This window comes from Balaenoptera musculus, chromosome 3, assembly GCF_009873245.2.
Source record: "Balaenoptera musculus isolate JJ_BM4_2016_0621 chromosome 3, mBalMus1.pri.v3, whole genome shotgun sequence".
In the NCBI taxonomy this organism is placed as follows: Eukaryota; Metazoa; Chordata; class Mammalia; order Artiodactyla; family Balaenopteridae; genus Balaenoptera; species Balaenoptera musculus.
In genome coordinates this window covers 30,447,797-30,467,814 of record NC_045787.1, presented here as the reverse complement: position 1 = coordinate 30,467,814, position 20,018 = coordinate 30,447,797, and the positions used below count along the sequence as shown (strand labels likewise).

General features: G+C 41.2%; 1 protein-coding gene across 1 annotated transcript in view; it reads right to left on the bottom strand.

The window, feature by feature from the left end:
* The window catches only part of EGFLAM (EGF like, fibronectin type III and laminin G domains), a 164,741-nt gene that overhangs the window by 130,099 nt on the left and 14,624 nt on the right, over nucleotides 1-20,018 (bottom strand). The gene's annotated exons all lie outside the window — the stretch shown is intronic.

The window sequence follows — 20,018 nt, the reverse complement described above, 5'->3', positions numbered from 1 at the left end:
CTGTCCTTCTGAGGGGGACCTGTGCTGCCGGTGTGTGCACCCTCAGTGATGGGGTGCCCAATGGGTCGCTGTTTGTCAGCACGGGCAGTGGACGGAGCTGGGTTGTTGGTTGCGGTGTCCACGTGTGTGCACGGGCGCACCCTCCGGGGAGGGACAGAGCAAGAGGAACAGCAGACCGGGCCTCAGGGACCAGGCCTGTCCACACTGCCTCTTTCAAAGTGGAAATTCAGGGAGTCTGAAAAATCTAAATTTGAACCTGGTCTTCCAGGTCATTATGAAAGTATATTTGTCAAGGCAGAAGGAGAGAAAATCTTGCATCTAACTGTTTATTTTGTGAATGAGTTGTAAGTTTTTACAGGTGGTATGGAGGTGTCCATTTGAACTCTTGCTCTGGATGCACTAGCATTAGGGGCAGGCCCGCCTTGAGCATCATGCAGTTTCATAAACTGGGCTCAGCTGGGTTGTGAGGGGATCTTGCAGAGGAGTCCTTCCGGCCCAGCTGCGGACTTCCAGCCAAGGGAAATCTAGCTGAGAGCCTCTAACAGCAGTTCCTGTTAACAGTCAGCAAGCCAAACAAAGCACACATGCCAGAAATGGAGAAGGATGCTGGACACAGTGGTAGGATCAGAGAGCTGGCAACCTACTGGAGTAACAATTAGACGATGGACTTCTAGGCCCCGCTCTCCCCTAACTCCAGGTGTGTTAGAGAGGGTTAAGGCCAAAACCAGCTTTTGAGTGCCTACTGTGCGCGACCACACCTTGTGACTCTTTGCTTTCACTGGTGCAGGCTCACTCTGACCGCATCATCCAAAAAAGCAAGCAGGAAAGCTGAGTCTCCACTCACCAGCCTCCTGTTGCCACACACACGTGCACACGCATGCACATAATAATGATTCATTATTAACAATGATTAAATGCTAAGATCATTTAACATGGGAGAGGGACAAAGAGACTTAGACTGTGAAACTTGACAAAAGCATCTGGACAAGAATATAGAGCAGAAGATTTTAAGCTAGAAGGGAGTTCCAAATTCATCTAATCCAGCGGTTCTCCGACGTTTGGGAGCATCCGAATCACCTGACAGGCTGGAATAACAGATTGCTGGCTCTGCCTGGAATTTCTGATTAAGGAGGTAAGGGATGGGGCCCAAGAATCTGCATTTCTAACATGCTCCCAGGGCACGCTGATGCTGTTAGTTCCTAAACCACAGGGTGAGAACCACTGGTTTGGCCTACCCTCTGATTTTAATGATGTGGAAATTAAAACTCAGAGCAGCCAAGCGCCGTGTGAGATCTCAGCAGCTAGTGAAAAACTGACACTAAGGCCTTGATTTGTTCAGTCCCTAGCCAGCAGCTTTGGAGCTTCTGGCATGTACCTCCAAATTTCACGAAGCTATAGAGGCTTTCAGTTGGACGCTGGCTTCCTCTCAGGTTGTACCAGTAACTCTCAACCCTTTTTGTTGCTTCAACGTAATCACATTCCCCTTAGAGGACATCTCAATGGTGGTAGTTTAGGGAGGATGCCCATATGGGGTATTTCAAAATCTCTAAATGTCTGGGTCAAGGACACTGATGCACAGAGTCTGAAGAAGCTCCCCAGGTGGTCCTGATGTACACCTGCCCCGGATGAGCCCTACTGTGAGTCCCATTCTTCCAGGTGGTCTCATCCATTCCCACAGTATCTCCAAGCACCTGCCCAATGTATCTTTTCAAGTAAGCCCTGCATATCTCACTAAGCATCTCAGCCTTGATCGCTCACAGACACCTCAAACTCCAAATGTTCTAGATTAAAAGCATCTTCAGTCTCCAAATCTCCTCTCCCATGTTCCCCACAGTCCAAAAATCTGGGAGCATCTTTAACTGCTCCCTCTCTCTTATGTTCCAGATACAACACCACCCACCATGCTGCCCCCAATAGCCCATAGAATGTAAGCTCCATGAGGGCCAGGTCTTTTGTGGTCATCCTTTATCCTTGGCACCTATAGTAGTCTCTAGAACATAATAGGCGTTACAGAAATACTTGCTGTCTGATTGACTAAATGACTGACTGAATAAATCCACATCTTCCTTCTAGTGCTACTGCCATGACCTTAGTTCAGCCTCCTATCAAACTGTACTAACATCCCCAAATTAGCCACAAACCTGAATTTGCTCTCCCAGGTACCCTAGTTACCACAAGGACTGCTAGAAAAAAGAAATCATGGTGGCAAGAATGGGTCACCTCTCCATCACTAGATCTCTGGTTGAGACCAGAGGCCATTTGCTCCAGGTCAGAGACCCACTGAGACCTGTGGGTCATTCCCAATCTCAGGTCTACAGAGATAGACCTCACATAGAGATAAAGATACCCCTAAGCAGCAGGGGTCTGCTGCAGGAAACATGGTCATCTTTCCAAAGAGGGTATGGAAGTGAAACAGGAGGGAAGGGGGCAGGGCACAACCTCTAAAAGAATGACATAGCCATAGGGCATGACAAAACTGGTTAGAACCAACTAGGCCCAAGATGGCAAAAGGTTCAACCTTCAGTAGACCTTGAGCCTCATTATATGCTCATCGTAATACATTAGCATCTAAATGACACACCCATAGGCACCATGACAGTTCCGAGGGCCACTACACAAGGTCAAAAAGTGGGTGGTGGCCCAATTCCTGGAAATCTCACTCCTTTCGCAAAATAGTTGGAATAATCCTCCTACTCACTAGCCTATGAAATTACGCAGCCCATAAAAACTAACCACCCTAGGGGACCTTCAAGATGGCAGAGGAGTAAGACGTGGAGATCACCTTACTCCCAACAAATACATCAGAAATACATCTACACGTGTAACAACTCCTACAGAACACCTACTGAACGCTAGCAGAAGACCTCAGACTTCCCAAAAGGCAAGAAACTCCCCACGTACCTGGCCATGTGGCTGACAGGGTCTTGGTGCTCCAGCCAGGTGTCAAGCCTGAGCTTCTGAGGTGGGAGAGCCGAGTTCAGGACATTGGTCCACCAGAGACCTCCCAGCCCCATGTAATATCAAACGGCAAAAGCTCTCCCAGAGATCTCCATCTCAATGCTAAGACCCAGCTCCACTCAACGACCAGCAGGCTACAGTGCTGGACACCCTATACCAAACAACCAGCAAGACAGGAACACAACCCCACCCATTAGCAGAGAGGCTGCCTAAAATCATAGTAAGTTCACAGACACCCCAAAACACACCACCGGACATAGTCCTGCCCACCAGAAAGACAAGAGCCAGCCTCATCCACAGGCACCAGTTACCTCCACTAGGAAGGCTACACAGCCCAGCTTTCCAACAAGTGCTAAAGGAACTTCTCAAGGCAGGAAACACAAGAGAAGGAAAAGACCTACAAAAACAAACCCAAAACAATTAAGAAAATGGTAATAGGAACATACATATCAATAATTACCTTAAATGTAAGTGGATTAAATGCTCCAACCAAGAGACACAGGCTCTCTGAATGGATACAAAAACAAGACACATATATATGCTGTCTACAAGAGACCCATTTCAGACCTAGGGACATATACACACTGAAAGTGAGGGGATGGAAAAAGATATTCCATGCAAAAGGAAATCAAAAGGAAGCTGAAGTAGCAATACTCATATCACATAAAATAGACTTTAAAATAAAGAATGTTACAAGAGACAAGGAAGGACACTATATAATGATCAAGGGATCAATCCAAGAAGAAGATATAACAATTATAAAAATATATGCACCCAATATAGGAGGACCTCAATACATAAGGCAACTGCTAACAGCTATAAAAGAGGAAATCGACAGTAACACAATAACAGTGGGGGACTTTAACACCTCACCTACACCAATGGACAGATCATCCAAACAGAAAATTAACAAAGAAACACAAGCTTTAAGTGACACAATAGACCAGATAGATTTAATTGATATTTATAGGACATTCCATCCAAAAACAGCAGATTACACTTTCTTCTCAAGTGCGCACGGAACATTCTCCAGGATAGATCACATCTTGGGTCACAAATCAAGCCTTCGTAAATTTAAGAAAATTGAAATCATATCAAGCATCTTTTCTGACCACAACGTGATGAGATTAGAAATCAATTACAGGGAAAAAACGTAAAAAGCACAAACACATAGAGGCTAAACAATACCTTACTAAATAACCAAGAGATCACTGAAGAAATCAAAGAGGAAATCAAAAAATACCTAGAGACAAATGAAAATGAAAACACGATGAACCAAAACCTATGGGATGCAGCAAAAGCAGTTCTAAGAGGGAAGTTTATAGCAAAACAAGCCTACCTCAAGAAACAAGAAAAATCTCAAATAAACAATCTAATCTTACACCTAAAAGAACTAGAGAAAGAAGAACAAACAAAACTCAAAGTTAGCAGAAGGAAGAAATCATAAAGATCAGAGCAGAAATAAATAAAATAGAAACAAAGAAAACAATAGCAAAGATCAATAAAACTAAAAGCTGGTTCTTTGAGAAGATAAACAAAATTGATTAGCCAGACCCATCAAGAAAAAGAGGGAGAGGACTCAAATCAATAAAATTAGAAATGAAAAAGGAGAAGTTACAACAGACACTGCAGAAATACAAAGCATCCTAAGAGATTACTACAGGCAACTCTATGCCAGTAAAATGGACAACCTGGAAGAAACGGACAAATTCTTAGAAAGGTATAACCTTCCAAGACTGAAGTAGGAAGAAATAGAAAATATGAACAGACCAATCACAAGTAATGAAATTGAAACTGTGATTTAAAATCTTCCAACAAACAAAAGTCCAGGACCAGATGGCTTCACAGGTGAATTCCATCAAACATTTAGAGAAGAGCTAACACCCATCCTTCTCAAACTCTTCCAAAAAATTGCAGAGGAAGGAACACTCCCAAACTCATTCTATGAGGCCACCATCACCCTGATACCAAAACCAGACAAAGATACTACAAAAAAAGAAAATTACAGACCAATATCACTGATGAATATAGATGCAAAAATCCTCAACAAAATACTAGCAAACAGAATCCAACAGCACATTAAAAGGATCATACACCATGATCAAGTGGGATTTATCCCAGGGATGCAAGGGTTCTTCAATATATGCAAATCAATCAATGTGATACACCATATTAAAAGACTGAAGAATAAAAACCATATGATCATCTCAATAGATGCAGAAAAAGCTTTTGACAAAATTCAACACCCATTTATGATAAACACTCTCCAGAAAGTGGGCATAGAGGGAACCTACCTCAACATAATGAAGGCCATATACGACAAACCCACAGCAGACATCATTCTCAATGGTGAAAGACTGAATGCATGTCTTCTAAGATCAGGAGCAAGACAAGGATGTCCACTCTCACCGCTATTATTCAACATAGTTTTGGAAGTCCTAGCCACGGCAATCAGAGAAGAAAAAGAAATAGAAGGAATACATATTGGAAAAGAAGAAATAAAACTATCACTGTTTACAGATGACATGATACTATACATAGAGAATGCTAAGGATGCCACCAGAAAACTACTAGGGCTAATCAATGAATTTGGTAAAAGTTGCAGGATACAAAACTAATGCACAGAAATCTCTTGCATTCATATACACTAATGATGAAAAATCTGAAAGAGAAATTAAGGAAACACTCCCATTTACCACTGCCACAAAAAGAATAAAATACCTAGGAATAAACCTACCTAGGGAAACAAAAGACCTGTATGCAGAAAACAATAAGACACTGATGAAAGAAATTAAAGATGATACAAACAGATGGAGAGATATACCATATTCTTGGATTAGAAGAATCAATATTGTGAAAATGACTATATTACCCAAAGCAATCTACAGATTCAGTGCAATCCCTATCAAATTACCAATGGCATTTTTTACAGAACTAGAACAAAAAATCTTAAAATTTGTATGGAGACACAAAAGACCCCGAATAGCTAAAGCAGTCTTGAGGGAAAAAAATGGAGCTGGAGGAATCAGATTCCCTGACTTCAGACTATACTACAAAGCTACAGTAATCAAGACAATATGGTACTGGCACAAAAACAGAAACATAGATCAGTGGAACAAGTTAGAAAGCCCAGAGATAAACCCACGCACCTATGGTCAACTAATCTATGACAAAGGAGGCAAAGATAGACAATGGAGAAAAGACAGTCTCTTCAATAAGTGGTGCTGGGAAAACTGGACAGCTACATGTAAAAGAATGAAATTAGAACACTCCCTAACACCATACACAAAAATAAACTCAAAATGGATTACAGACCTAAATGTAAGCCTGGACACTATAAAACTCTTAGAGGAAAACATAGGAAGAACACTCTTTGACATAAATCACAGCAAGATCTTTTTTGATCCACCTCCTAGAGTAATGGAAATAAAAACAAAAGTAAACAAATGGGACCTGATGACACTTCAAATCTTTTCCACAGCAAAGGAAACCATAAACAAGACGAAAAGATGATCCTCAGAATGGGAGAAAATATTTGCAAAGGAATCAATGGACAAAGGATTAATCTCCAAAATATATAAATAGCTCATGCAGCTCAACATTAAAAAAACATACAACCCAATCCAAAAATGGGCAGATGACCTAAATAGACATTTCTCCAAAGAAGATATACGGACTGCTAACAAACACAGGATAGGATGCTCAACATCACTGATCATTAGAGAAATGCAAATCAAAAGTACAATGAGGTATCACCTCACACCGGTCAGAATGGCCATCATCAAAAAATCTACAAACAATAAATGCTGGAGAGGGTGTGGAGAAAAGGGAACCCTCTTGCACTGTTGGTGGGAATGTAAATTGATTATAGCCACTATCGAGAACTGTATGGAGGTTCCTTTAAAAACTAAAAATAGAACTACTATACCACCCTGCAATCCCACTACTGGGCATATACCCTGAGAAAACCATAATTCAAAAAGAGTCATGGACCACAATGTTCATTGCAGCACTATTTACAATAGCCAAGACATGGAAGCAACCTAAGTGTCCATCGACAGATGACTGGATAAAGAAGATGTGGCACGTATATACAATGGACTACTACTCAGCCATAAAAAGAAATGAAATTGAGTTATTTGTAGTGAGGTCGATGGACCTATAGTCTGTCATACAGAGTGAAGTAAGTCAGAAAGAGAAAAACAAATACCGTATGCTAACACATATATATGGAATCTAAAAAAAAAAAAAAAAAAATTGGTTCTGAAGAAACTAGGGGCAGGAAAGGAATAAAGACACAGACGTAGAGAATGGACTTGAGGACACGGGGAGGGGGAAGTGTAAGCTGGGATGAAGTGAGAGAGTAGCATGGACATATATACACTACCAAATGTAAAATAGATAGCTAGTGGGAAGCAGCCACATAGCACAGGGGGATCAGCTCGGTGCTTTGTGACCACCTAGAGGGCTGGGATAGGGAGGGTGGGAGGGACACGCAAGAGGGAGGGGATATGGGGATATATGTATATGTATAGCTGATTCACTTCGTTATAAAGCAGAAACCAACACACCAGTGTAAAGCAATTATACTCCAATAAAGATGTTAAAAAAAAAAAAAGAATTGCACGTCTAGGAGTGTTGGGTTTAGCCAGAAGTAGACTTGTTAAACTCCTCAAAGTATCTTAACAATTATTCTTGGAAACAAAATTCAGAACAATTATTCTTGCTTCTGATTGTATTTTGCAGTTTAAATAGCACAAACGCTAAATATATCACAAGTATTCCTCCACATTTCAGAATTGCTACTTGAACTACCTAAACTGTGATACTGCCTTCACAATGTAGGTAGTGTAAAGCTATGTGGTCTTTCAACCCAGTATCAATTGAAAAAGGAGGTTGGCTTAGCAATGGGATACATTCTGCTTTATATAGGCTTTTTTTTTTTTTTTCCTACTAGAAATGTGTAAGGTAGCCTTCACTAGTTGTCTGATAACTATCATCATAATCTTACTTATTGTTAGGGTGCATTTCGGGAATGTAGAAAGGTATACGGTTATATTACTTACCAAGTTCAAATCAGGATCCCCCTCTCAGTTCCAGCATAAATTTTTTTAAAATCAATTAAATTCTTATTTGTAAAGGATTCTTTTCTAACCTTTTCCATGTGTTGAAATATTGGGACTCTTCTAACATACACCTGAAAGAAGAGAAGGGATGCCCTATTTGGTCATCCTTAATAGACAGTTTGTCCATCTATATATTATTCATTAGCCATATATATTTTTAAAATTTTCAAGTATATTATGTTAAAACACCCACTTATTCAAAGATCAAACATGGTCCTCTCTCTGTCTTGATTACTAGCACAAACATGTTTCCCTTTTCAAGTCCAAATAAAAAGTTCATCAAAAAAGCCCAGATCACTACAATGTTCCACGGATGTCATTTTGTAATAAACTATCCACACATTCTGGTTAGTGGTTAGTGGAATCTACCTGTGGGTCTTAGTCACGGCATGCTGTCATCAGTATGAGATTTACTGTAAGCAATTAATGACTAACCATACCTAAAGTACCAAAGTTTAAGAATGATTTGTTTTTTAAAAAATAAATCAAGGTAGATATACCTTTTTGAAAGGGAGCAGGATGGTAGAATTATAGACAGAACAGAGACAAACCTGTAAAATCTATGGCCTATCTTACCTTTTTTTAACAGTGGAAATGGTTCTGTATGGGAGAATCATCCTCTATGTGTCATTTCAGGATGGCCATCGTAGAGGGGCATTGGAACGTCCACGTTTATACTGTAGAGTTGCACCACACATATGTATCTTGTGTATAGGAATTCAACGTATGTACTTGGCAATAGGACTATTAGGACTAATAGGACTATTATTGACAAAAAATATGTAACCTCCCCATGCTCCAACATGGAAAGAGTATATTTCCCTGCCCCTTTGACACTGGGCGTGGCCATGTGCTTTGCTTTGGTTTCAGGGTAAGCAGTGTGTATCTATTTCTTTGCTCCTTGTCTTTAAGCTTAGCAGTATGTGACCAATGAGTGTTAGCAGACATGATGCCATAAGAGGTTTGATATGTTCTGTACCCTGGGTCTTGCCTCTTTTTTTTTTTTTAATACGCCTTGCTTTTTAAAAATATTTATTTATTTATTTATTTATTTATTTATTTATTTATTCATTTACTTTTGGCTGCATTGGGTCTTTGTTGCTGCATTTTTTACAATGGCCATTGTTGCTGCGTTGGGTCTTTGTTGGGGCTTTCTCCAGTTGCAATGAGCGGGGGCTACTCTTCGTAGCGGTGCGCAGTCTTCTCATTGCGGCGGCTTCTCTTGCTGCGGAGCACGGGCTCTAGGCACGCGGGCTTCAGTAGTCGTAGCTCGCGGGTTCTAGAGCGCAGGCTCAGTAGTTGTGACGCACGGGCTTAGCTGCTCCACGGCATGTGGGATCTTCCCGGACCAGGGTTCAAACCCGTGTCCCCTGCACTGGCAGGCAGGTTCTTAACCACTGCACCACCAGGGAAGTCCTGGGCTTGCCTCTTGTGCCTCTGTCATTGCCATGACAACCCCTTCAACCAGAATCGACATAAGACCTATGTGGGGCGGACCTGCACGTAAACTGTTACAACGCATCAAGCCCAGAAAAACCTGCACCTTGAAACAGCACTGCCTGGCTGGGTTCAGCCAAGATCAGTCTGACGCCAGCCAACCTGCAGAGACATGAGTGAGAATACATAATAGCTCTTATAAATCATTGAGTTTTGGAGTGGTTTGCTATCCAGTAATAACTGACAGATGGAGTAATAAAGAAAAAGAAAAAGAAAGAAACATCAATACAAAGCGTTCCTAATGAGTTAGCACATGAAGTGAGTGTGAGATGGGGGTCTGGAATCTACTTTTCCTTAATAGGTATCAATTTCCACATGCATCTCCTAGTGTGGGTATCAACCCCACAGAATGCTTACAGAGAAGTACTTTTCCTACAAATGGCTCCCTAAATGGGAGTCACATGTGTAGACATCAAAGCTTATACACTGTACTTTATGAATAATAATAATAATAAAGACTTTCAAGAATAATGTTGGCTTCTTGTGCAGTTTTGATATGATGCACTAACATTAGGAAATAACCCCATAAAACCTATAACTCCACCACTTATATCTTGAGGAACCACATGTGAAGACACTTTTGGGGACTGACAAGGGGCAACTGCTAAGGAAAAATATGCTTTCGGTGTGAGTAACTGTTTACAGTTAAAGTATTTCAGGAATGGAAGAAGACCTTAAAGGGGAAATTCTTGGCAGCCCAATCTCCGTTCAGTGCCTGTACAATTACAGCACTGATCATTTAAAATAACACATTTAAATTTATGTAATGTATGTGACTAAATGTAATCCTTACTGTCATTATGGGGCCAATAAGTATTGTCCTCCTTATTTAATATACTTTGCAAACAAGGAAACAGAAGTTCAGAGAGGTTGAAGGTCTTGTCTAAAGTCACACAGCTGAGACTGGGACTCAAACCAAGGTCTTCTGCCTTCAAATCCCATGTTCTTCCCACCACACCACCTACGAGGACAACTGCAAACCAGCCTAGATTAGAAAGCAAAGGGTCTTCGTAGTTTGAAACACTAGACAAATTAGAAGGGCAAAAATAAAAAGCCTTATTAGACTAGACATTCTCAGTCAACAGCAGTCCTAACTCCTCTGAGTGGAAATGAAAAACATATGGAGTCAGAGGCTTAAAGGCAGAAATAAAAGCTGCAACCTAAAAACAAACAGAACACAGGAAAGGAGCTTTCCAACAGAGCAGTTTTTCACAAGGGCACATCTCTGTTGTATGTTCCATAGAGAGAGGAGTAGACGGAGAGCAGGAATTGATTTATTTTTAACAATTGTTAATGGTTCTCCGTGGAAATATCAACTATCTCACCAAGAATAATAATAATAAATGTTTATATGACTCGCTATGGAATTATGCCCTTTCCTTCCAACACTGGCACAGACTTTGACTCCTCCAGAAAGTTCACCTTGATTAATCACCGCCTGCCCTCCCAGCCCTGGCCAATCTGCTTACACATATATATACAAAATTCTCCTAATATCAACACATACCTTTGCAAAGTGGACTTAAATTGCCTATACATATACATGTGAGCACTGTCCCCTTTGTACATCTGGAATCTTTGTGGTTTTGATACAGGAATAATTATTAACTCACTGACTGTGGGTACTTGGTTAGTGTCAAACAGCAAATGGGGGGCATGAGCAATTTATAAATGGGATGGATTTCAGAATCTGAAAGATAAAAGCAAACTTTTAGGTTGTCTGCTCTGGCAAGAGACTCACAACTAAGAAGTTGATTTTTTCAGTGTTTTTCTGGTAGACTTTTTATTTAGACCATGGAGACAGTCACAGGAAACACGACAAAGCCATTCTTCAAACAAACTCTTAGCCCTATAAGAACAAAGGGGCAGTCAATGAAATTGAAAGGCAACTCGTTCAAAACAGATAAAAGACAATGCCTTTTTTTTTTTTTTTTTTGGGTCCACTATATAATTAAGAATTTTCTGTGCAGGAAATTGTTAAGGCAAGTTATTAGATATAGTTTTTTCAAAAAGGATTTGACTAAGAATATAATCTGTTTCCATAATTGGGGGCGGGGGGGGGGGGGTGGAGATGAGAAAGGTCACCTATCTTTGTTTAGAATGAATTACCACCTGTGGCCAAAGTGCCTCGTTGGGCTCAGCGTTTCAAAAATGAACAGCGCTATTCCCAAGGAGGGGTTGGGATTGCCATATGAGAAAACCTCACGGGAACAGCAACACCGTGGAGGCCAGGGCCATCTATTCTGCTGTTATTTCTTGTCATGGAGCTCCGGTGGGCAATGGAAATCTGAAAGGTGATCTTCAGCAACAGGAGAGTGTCTCTTTGGAAGCCAGGGAGAGCCCGGTGAAACTCCCTTCTTCAGCCCACACTACTGAGACTGCAGGTAAAAATACTTTTAAGAGTGGCTTCCTCTTCTCAGTTCTGAACATGCAAAGCTGAAGGTGTTTGTTGCCTCCCAATCACTAGAAACTCTTGGCATATAGTTTATGGTGATATGGTGTGTCCCCTGAAGGTTAATTATACTCTCCTGGTCACGTCACCTGAACTAGGCAAAACATCTTCATTCCGCTGCCATTTCAAATGGGAATAATGACAAGTACGCATCCCCCAGACATGACGTGTACAAACTGCTGGAGGCCACTCTGTCCTCATCGGTCAGCTCCTTTGCCTGTCCCTCTCAGGAGCGGACACAGCAAGTGGCAACACAGGTGCTGGAAGTCGGGTGAGTAGAGAAGCTGATGGTGGCGCATTAAGCAGAAAAGCAGAAGACCACCTCCTCCCGGAATCCAGACTTCAGTGTGACGTTTGGCAAATTCAGCCAACCTGGACTGAATGTGAAATGAATGTGCATTTGGACGTGCGCACGTGTACAGTCATATTTATCTGCCTTATTCCACCAAGTGTTCGAAGCACCTGAATAAAATAGGATTCATGCCCTCAAGGAGCCTACAGTCTAATCCAGAGAGAGACCTGTCCATGCATCTCTGCCACGCAAGACAGGACAGGGGAAGTGCTAGAAGAGTGAAACTGACCACAGTAGGGTTGAGAGGGGAGAACAGGATTTCTGATGATCAAATAAGGCTTCACGGAGAAGGCGCCGTTTGAGCTGAGCAGAGAATATGGATAGAACTTAAATAGGGGGCACGGAACAGAGAGAATTCCCAGCTGAAGAAATGGTATGAGACTTCCCTGGCGGTGCAGTGGTTAAGAATCTGCCTGCCAATGCAGGGGACACAGGTTTGAGCCCTGGTCCGGGAAGATCCCACATGCCGCAGAGCAACTAAGCTTGTGCGCCACAACTACTGAGCCTGTGTTCTAGAGCCCGCGAGCCACGACTACTGAAGCCCACACGCCTAGAGCCCGTGCTCCGCAACAAGAGAAGCCAACATAATGAGAAGCAAGTGCACTGCAACGAAGAGTAGTCGCCACTCGCCGCAACTAGAGAAATCCCACATGCAGCAACGAAGACCCAACGCAGCCAAAAATAAAAATAAGTAAAATAAATTTATTAAAAAAAGAAAGAAAGAAAGAAATGGTATGAACCCAGGGATAGAAAGAAAAAGGACAGGAGGGCTTGGAGAGTGGTCAGTGATACATTTTTGGCTGGAGCCCGGATCCACCTTCAGTGTTAGTAAATAGTGAGAGGTCCGTGCAGACAGTGTGGGACAAGAGTATTTGGATTTAAATCTTATTCACTGTATTCCTTGGGCAAGTAGCTTCACCTCTCTGTAGCAGAAGCTGCCAATGCCCGTATCCCCTCAGGGAATCAACACTGTTCCAGAAAATTGGCAAGCTGCTTGCCTCTGCAGAAGGCTGGCAGCATGTGCTTGGCTTGCGGGTAGGCTAGGGCAAAGGTGCTGGGGAGTTCACATCTCAAGAGCAGCCCTCAAGCAATGACGTATAGGAGTTCCTTGGCCCACAGTGTGGAGCCCTGTTCTGCAGTCTCTCAGAGGGTCTGCAGCTGTCCCCTGTGGTAACCCACTCATTGTCCCATTATTGACACGCCTCTCTTGCTGTTATCACAACCCCCCTCCCTCACTGGGCTTTCTGGTGTCCAAGTCCTTGCCACGTGGTCTGATTTTGGAGAAACCCAAACTAGGACATTCTTTAAGTCTCAGTTTCTTCATCTGTCATATGGGGATAATAAAGCCTACTTTGAATATTTGTTGTAAGAGATAGATAAGATAATGGATTAAAGAACATAGCAGGGTACCTGACATAGCAAAGGCTTGAGAACTATTGGTTATTCAATACCTGTTAGAGATCCATGAATTCCATCTGATAGAGTGGGAATGGCTGAAAGGTTTTAGGTAAAGGGGTGTTTTGCAGAAACTCCAATGGCCTTCGTTGGAGGACTTGGTCTTTAGTGGAGGATTCTGGCCTTCACTGTAGGATGGAACAGTGAAGCCCCCTAGTGCTCCCCAATATCCATTTCTCCACTTGTTGCAAGCACATGAGTGGATGCCACATGTCTGTCATGTGACTAGTTCTGGCCAATGGCTGTGAGTGGAAGTTAGTGTGTCACTTCTGGGACAGAACATTTAATTGTCAGAGTAAGATCATCCAGCACCCCCTTCTCCTTGGCAAACTGATGAAATTCTAAAGAGTGGAGCTTGGGTCATTGAGTGAAGAGGAAATGGAAGTCAACCCCTAGAATCTATGATAACCAGGTAACGTAAACCACAAGTAAATTTTGTTTTAAGCCACTGAGATTTTCTAATTGTTTGTCACTGTAGCATAACCTAGCTCAGCCTGACTAATACAGGTGGCAAGGAGGCAGAATGACTGAAGGCAGGTTAGTTAGGAGTCTATGGTAAGCCTCAAGTAAGAAGAGTTTGAACTAAGATCTAGAAACTGGAATGTGGAGGGAGGGAAATAAAAGAACAATTTCCAAGGAAGACGAATCAGCAAGTAGGGGAGAAGAGAAAAGGACTTAAAGATGATGCCTGGGATTCAAGCTGGGAAAACTGGAAGATGGTATCTTAAAAGAAAAAGGCAAGTCTAGAGGAAGAGTGGATCTTGGAGAGGCTGGTTTGGTATAAGACATGAGTTTAAAGACGTTCTACTTTATACCGTACCATCAAAAGAAGCCTTCCTATGCCCCCTCTCCACAGAAGGCAGGAATTGGGGGTTAATAACGGGTAAGCAACAAAGGGTTTCCCTAATATTTCCCTCATAATAATGTGTGGTGATCATGGACCCAATTATAGGACATAATGATGGGATGGCTTGTATTCAGGCCTCTTGGCTTATAACCCAGTACTCTTCCTGCCCCTTAAAACCGCCCCAGTATTGAAGAAATAACACACATCTGGTCTACACAACCAGAGGAGGGGTTACTCAACAATGTGGTTAATGTAATATTGTCTAGACAACTGAATTATGTAATTTGTAAGGAAAATAAAGCAAATGCTTGTCATCTTTTTCCTTCTTATAGTTGAGAATATTTTACCACATGAAAAATTAGCATTTAGGTTGCCCTAAGCTTTATTCTGTAACCAAAAACTACCACTTCTCTCCAAGAATTGATAGGAGCCCTATATTTTCTCAACTTGTGGACCAAAGTCTCAGGAATTGAAAACTCCACTCTCAACCTTAAATATGGACTCCTCAATCAGACTCTTTGATAAAATTTTATGAAATTATTTAGTTTTCCTAGTTAAAGTTCAATTGTAAAATAAGGGCTTTCTATTTGACCAGAAGATGAAAATAAATAATATTAAAGTGGAGGTCCTTTCTTTCCCAGCAATATGTTTTTTTCATTTTCCAATTTTCAAAATGACCGTCTTTCTTTCGTAACCTCAGAAGTTACAGCTATTTTACTAATTATACTAAAAGTCCTAGAAGATGTCAAGAAAATTGAGTAATACAATAAAACAGCCTTGCCATATATTTGAGACCTTTTATCTTTAACAGTTTCTTTTTAAATCTCTAGACCATCTAACGTGTGCACTGAATTCCCATTTATGCAAAAATAAATTAATAATGGTATATATTAAGAAATTATACTGAAAAAGAAGTTCATAATGTATCTTTCAGCTTTATAATTAGTTCTGTAATCTGTAATCAGATGATTTAAATCTAATATAGTTAAATTACAGACTAAGTAATTTCTATTTGCAACAGGAATCATTATACCTTTGGAATTCTGCAGAGCGTTAATGAGTTTTAAAGAAATGATTATATTTCTTATTCACTTTATTCCCAGCAGTTAGCACAATACCTGGCACGTGGTCCTTGTTAAATAAACAATTGCTGAATAAATGAATGAATATGTAATCATGAGTAAGTGATTGGCAAAAGCACATTCATTTGTCATTGCTCACAGAAGTGAATGATACTCACTTCTGTGTCTCAACTCAGAGCACTGATTCATTTTCTTCTGATCAGTTGGGTGCCCATTCTGACTGGATCAATCCTTTGCCTTACAGTTCGTTAAACAGAAACGTGCCTGCCTCTAGAGAACATGTGATAAAGGACAAGAACGACTGATCTAAGAATCAGAAGATGTGGGGTCAGGTTCTGCCACTCCTGTGACTCTTTCTGTGTAAAGAGATGTGTAAAGGAGATCATTAAATCTACTACAAACGAGGCTCTGTGCTAGGCACTCCATAGGCATTATAGGCTTTAACTCATGAAACTCCAAAAGGTAAAGGATTTATTCACATTTCACACATGAAACAAAAACTGACCTTCAGAAAAATTAAGGATCTTGACCTAAAGTCACAAGTCTTAGAAGAGGCAGGATTGTAAAATAGCTCTAACTGACTCCAAAATCTATCATCAGTAGCAATGCTAATGATATAGACAAGAGCTTTGCCAACTCTGAACACCATACACATAAGAAGTATCATCATAATCTGTCAGTCTCCTATATTTCTATTGTTGCCTTCATAGATACTTCTTGTCTGACGGCAACGAAAACCACTTAATATATTGGTGGAGTCCTTAATTTGCCTGATCTCTGTGGTAGGCTCTGGCCAGGCCTGCTGTGTTCAACCCCTTCTTTGTCTATTTAGATCAGACCTGACTGTCTGAGCATGTTCATATGTTGGTCATCATTTCATAGGTGCCAAGTTACTGTTCAGGAGTGATGCCTGCTCACGATTTTATAAATTTGGGTCAAGCATAGCAAGATGGTGCTGGTGGCACAGTACCCTGCACTCAGATATTCAGTCCAGTGATCTGGCTTTCTAATGGCAATTTTATATCCATAAAAGCTAAGTATGCTGGAGTTTCAGGGTCTTTGACTGAGGATTAAAGAGGCTTTGTCAGCTCCCACTCAGGGCTTCTCATGACCTGGCAGGACCTCCTCTTGACTCGGCCACCAAGTCAAATGTGTCTTCCTTGCAGAACTGGAGATTTGGGAAGTTGTGCTTACCTTACACCCCGCCCCTGGGCTGATACCTCATGATACACTTGGCTGAGAACCCATCATTTGTGCTTACTGGAGAGAACTATAAGATGTACAAGATCTGACTGTCAGAGTACTCATTTGGGTCAAGTTTCCAACCCATCCTCTGCAGGCAACTTCAGCCCTGGAGAGGCAGAAAGAAATGACTAAGAAGAAAGCCCAGCCGGGCTTGCTTGAAGCCCAGCTCTGTCACTCAAATTTCTGCCTCAGTTTCTTCATCTGCAAGATGGTCATGAGATAAGACCTACATCTAAGGGATGTTAAGAGGAATAAAAGTATATTATTTCTTAGCACTTGAAATAATACTTGGCATGTAGTAAAGCTATATGAGTCTTTAAAGTTTTTTAATTCTGAAATAGTTTACTAATCACTGTATTTTTTTTTTTTTTTACATACATGTGTCATTAGAGAAGACACAGGTTCACGGACAAAGGGTACTCAACTCACTGAAAAGCATTTCATTGATTTGAACTCCACCAAGGCCAAGTTAGTTGACAATTTCATCAGGGTTTGGCAGAAGCTTGTGTATAGCCTACTGCGAAGAAATTAATTGTGCAAAATATGAGTTTGAACAAGTGGGCAGGAAACTTGTCTTAACAAACCCAAATGAAACAACTTTTTAAAGTACTGTGAGCAAAAGATAGTCCTACTTACTTCCTGTATTAACCAACATCCTAGATTCCCTCTCAAGTGTCCTTGATACTGATGGCCCCAGTGTCCCTGGAAGGCTTGAGCTGGCAGGGCTCCACTCTCTGTATGGCCCTTGGGCATCCACTCCCCCCACAGCTGAGTGGTATGCTTACCAAGGGTCAGTTGCATTGTTCCTGGTTGTTATTTTAATTACATGACCTTCCATTCTGTAAATGGATGAAATACAAATATAACAAGAAAGAATTGTTTCTGTAAAAACTAGGTTGACTGCTTTGGGATAACTCAATAAAGGTGTTTTCTAAGCAACAACTGCAGCTACTCTAAAAGACTGAAAAATCTGGAAGCTTGCTATACTCAGATAATGCCCTATTGTTGCAGTTTATGCTTTAAGGATGACTAAGAACTCCAATCAGTGGGCCCATGTTAAAAAAAAAAAAAAAAAGAAGAAGAAGAAGCATTATCCTTACATCCAAGCACTGTCAAATAAATCTCCCACTACTATCTCTCAACTGAAAATAAAATGTATCTATATTTAAATTGTCCCCTTAACTGACTCTTCCAATTAACTGACCAATCCAAATTGGAGCAGATAGGAGAGTTTCTACCGTAATTATATGAGAATAGTTACTCTTGATAACAACTTCGAGGCATGTGGGAATCTTAGTTCCCTGACCAGGGATCGAACCGGTACCCCTTGAGGTGGAAGCGAGGAGTCTTAACCACTGGACCGCCAGGGAACTCCCTTATTTTTCCTTTAAGACAGAGTTATTGTCATTACTGTAAAATATGAGCAGAATGGGGGTTCTAGGATATGGGTCAAGTCTACAATGCTTTCTATGTGTGTGTATTTTGGACATAGTCATATATGGCCCATTACCTACATCAAATGGAGAGCTTGAGGGATGACCTCACATCTGTCCAAGGCTAACTCCCCTGGACTTGCTGTAGCACCACCAGCTTTGTTGTGTTTGGGAATTGAATCAAGCTATTTGCCAGGACACAAGAAACTTTCATAAGGAAAAAAAAAGGTTATCAATAATGTTAATAATGAATACAGACACCATAGAGGCAGCAAACAAAAGAAAGCAGCAGGCCTGGTGATGTGCACTATCTGAAGACTTAGGCTGACTAGGGTTCTGGCAAAATGTGGCCCTCTGCCTGTTTTGTAAATAAAGTTGTATTGAAACAGCCTTATTTACAAAATTTACATAAACATATGTAAATTTATTTACATATTGCCCTTGGCTATTTTTGCTTTACAATGGCAGAGCTGAGTAGTTGCAATACAGACCCAATAAATAAAAATGAAATAAATAACATATTCATTATCTGGCCCTTTTCAGAAAATGTTTGCTAACCTCAGCTCTAAAGGATCAATTCTGTACAAGTCAGTCTTGACAAAGTATGACTGTAATTGTGTTTTTAAAAAATGTCCTGGAACTTTGCCATAGTGGATTAATTCCTCAAGGTTATCCCCAACAATGAGAAGCAAGCCAAGTGATTAACTAAGCCACTGACACTGTCTTATGACACAAATTTCCCCTCAATTTCCCCTTCAAGGGTGCCTCCTAGAAGGATTCACTTAAAATCATGCTGTGGAAATAATTTCAGATGGGAATTTTGATCCTATACAAATGTACTCTTTTCTCTGCCCTAATACCACTGTCTACCTGTGGGTCTCTGTGGCTTAGAAGATGGTGCTTCTCACAGACCCTGTATTTTGGAGCAAACAAGGAGCTGAGCTGAGAAGGTAGCTTGGGCTGCCTTTTCACAGATCATTTGTTTCTCCAGGCATGGCACTGTCACAGGAGCCTGGGCTAAGGGTTCATTACCTCTAAACATACAAGCAAGACCAAGTTCAAAAAGAAAGAGATAGTCAATGAAAATAGAACATGAGTCTCTACCTACCCCATGGTCATAGGGGTGGTGGGTCTAGTAGACAGAGCACTAGGTCAGGGGTCAGAAGGCTTGGGTCCTGGTGCTGATTCTGCTACTAACAAGATGCATGACCCCAGGCAAGTGACTTACCTTCACTAAGACATATAGGTTTAGACAGCTACCCCTAAGGTCCCTTCTTGTGCTAAAATTCTTGGATTCTATGATGCCAGCCTTAGGAGGCTGTGCTGTTACCAGTGCCTGGCACATAGCAAGCACTGAATAAATGTTAGCTGTCACTATTGCTTTGTGAAGGCACAAGGCATGCCTTTAAATGTAAATGTGGGTTCTTCCCCACTGTAACAATCAACAACCTAAACTCAAGTTCTAAATAACACAGCATAACCATAAGCAATGAAGACTCTAATTTCACTGGCCTTCTCAATTAGCACAAATGAATAAAGCTTTTTTTTGGGTGGGTGGAGGGTGGTTGGTG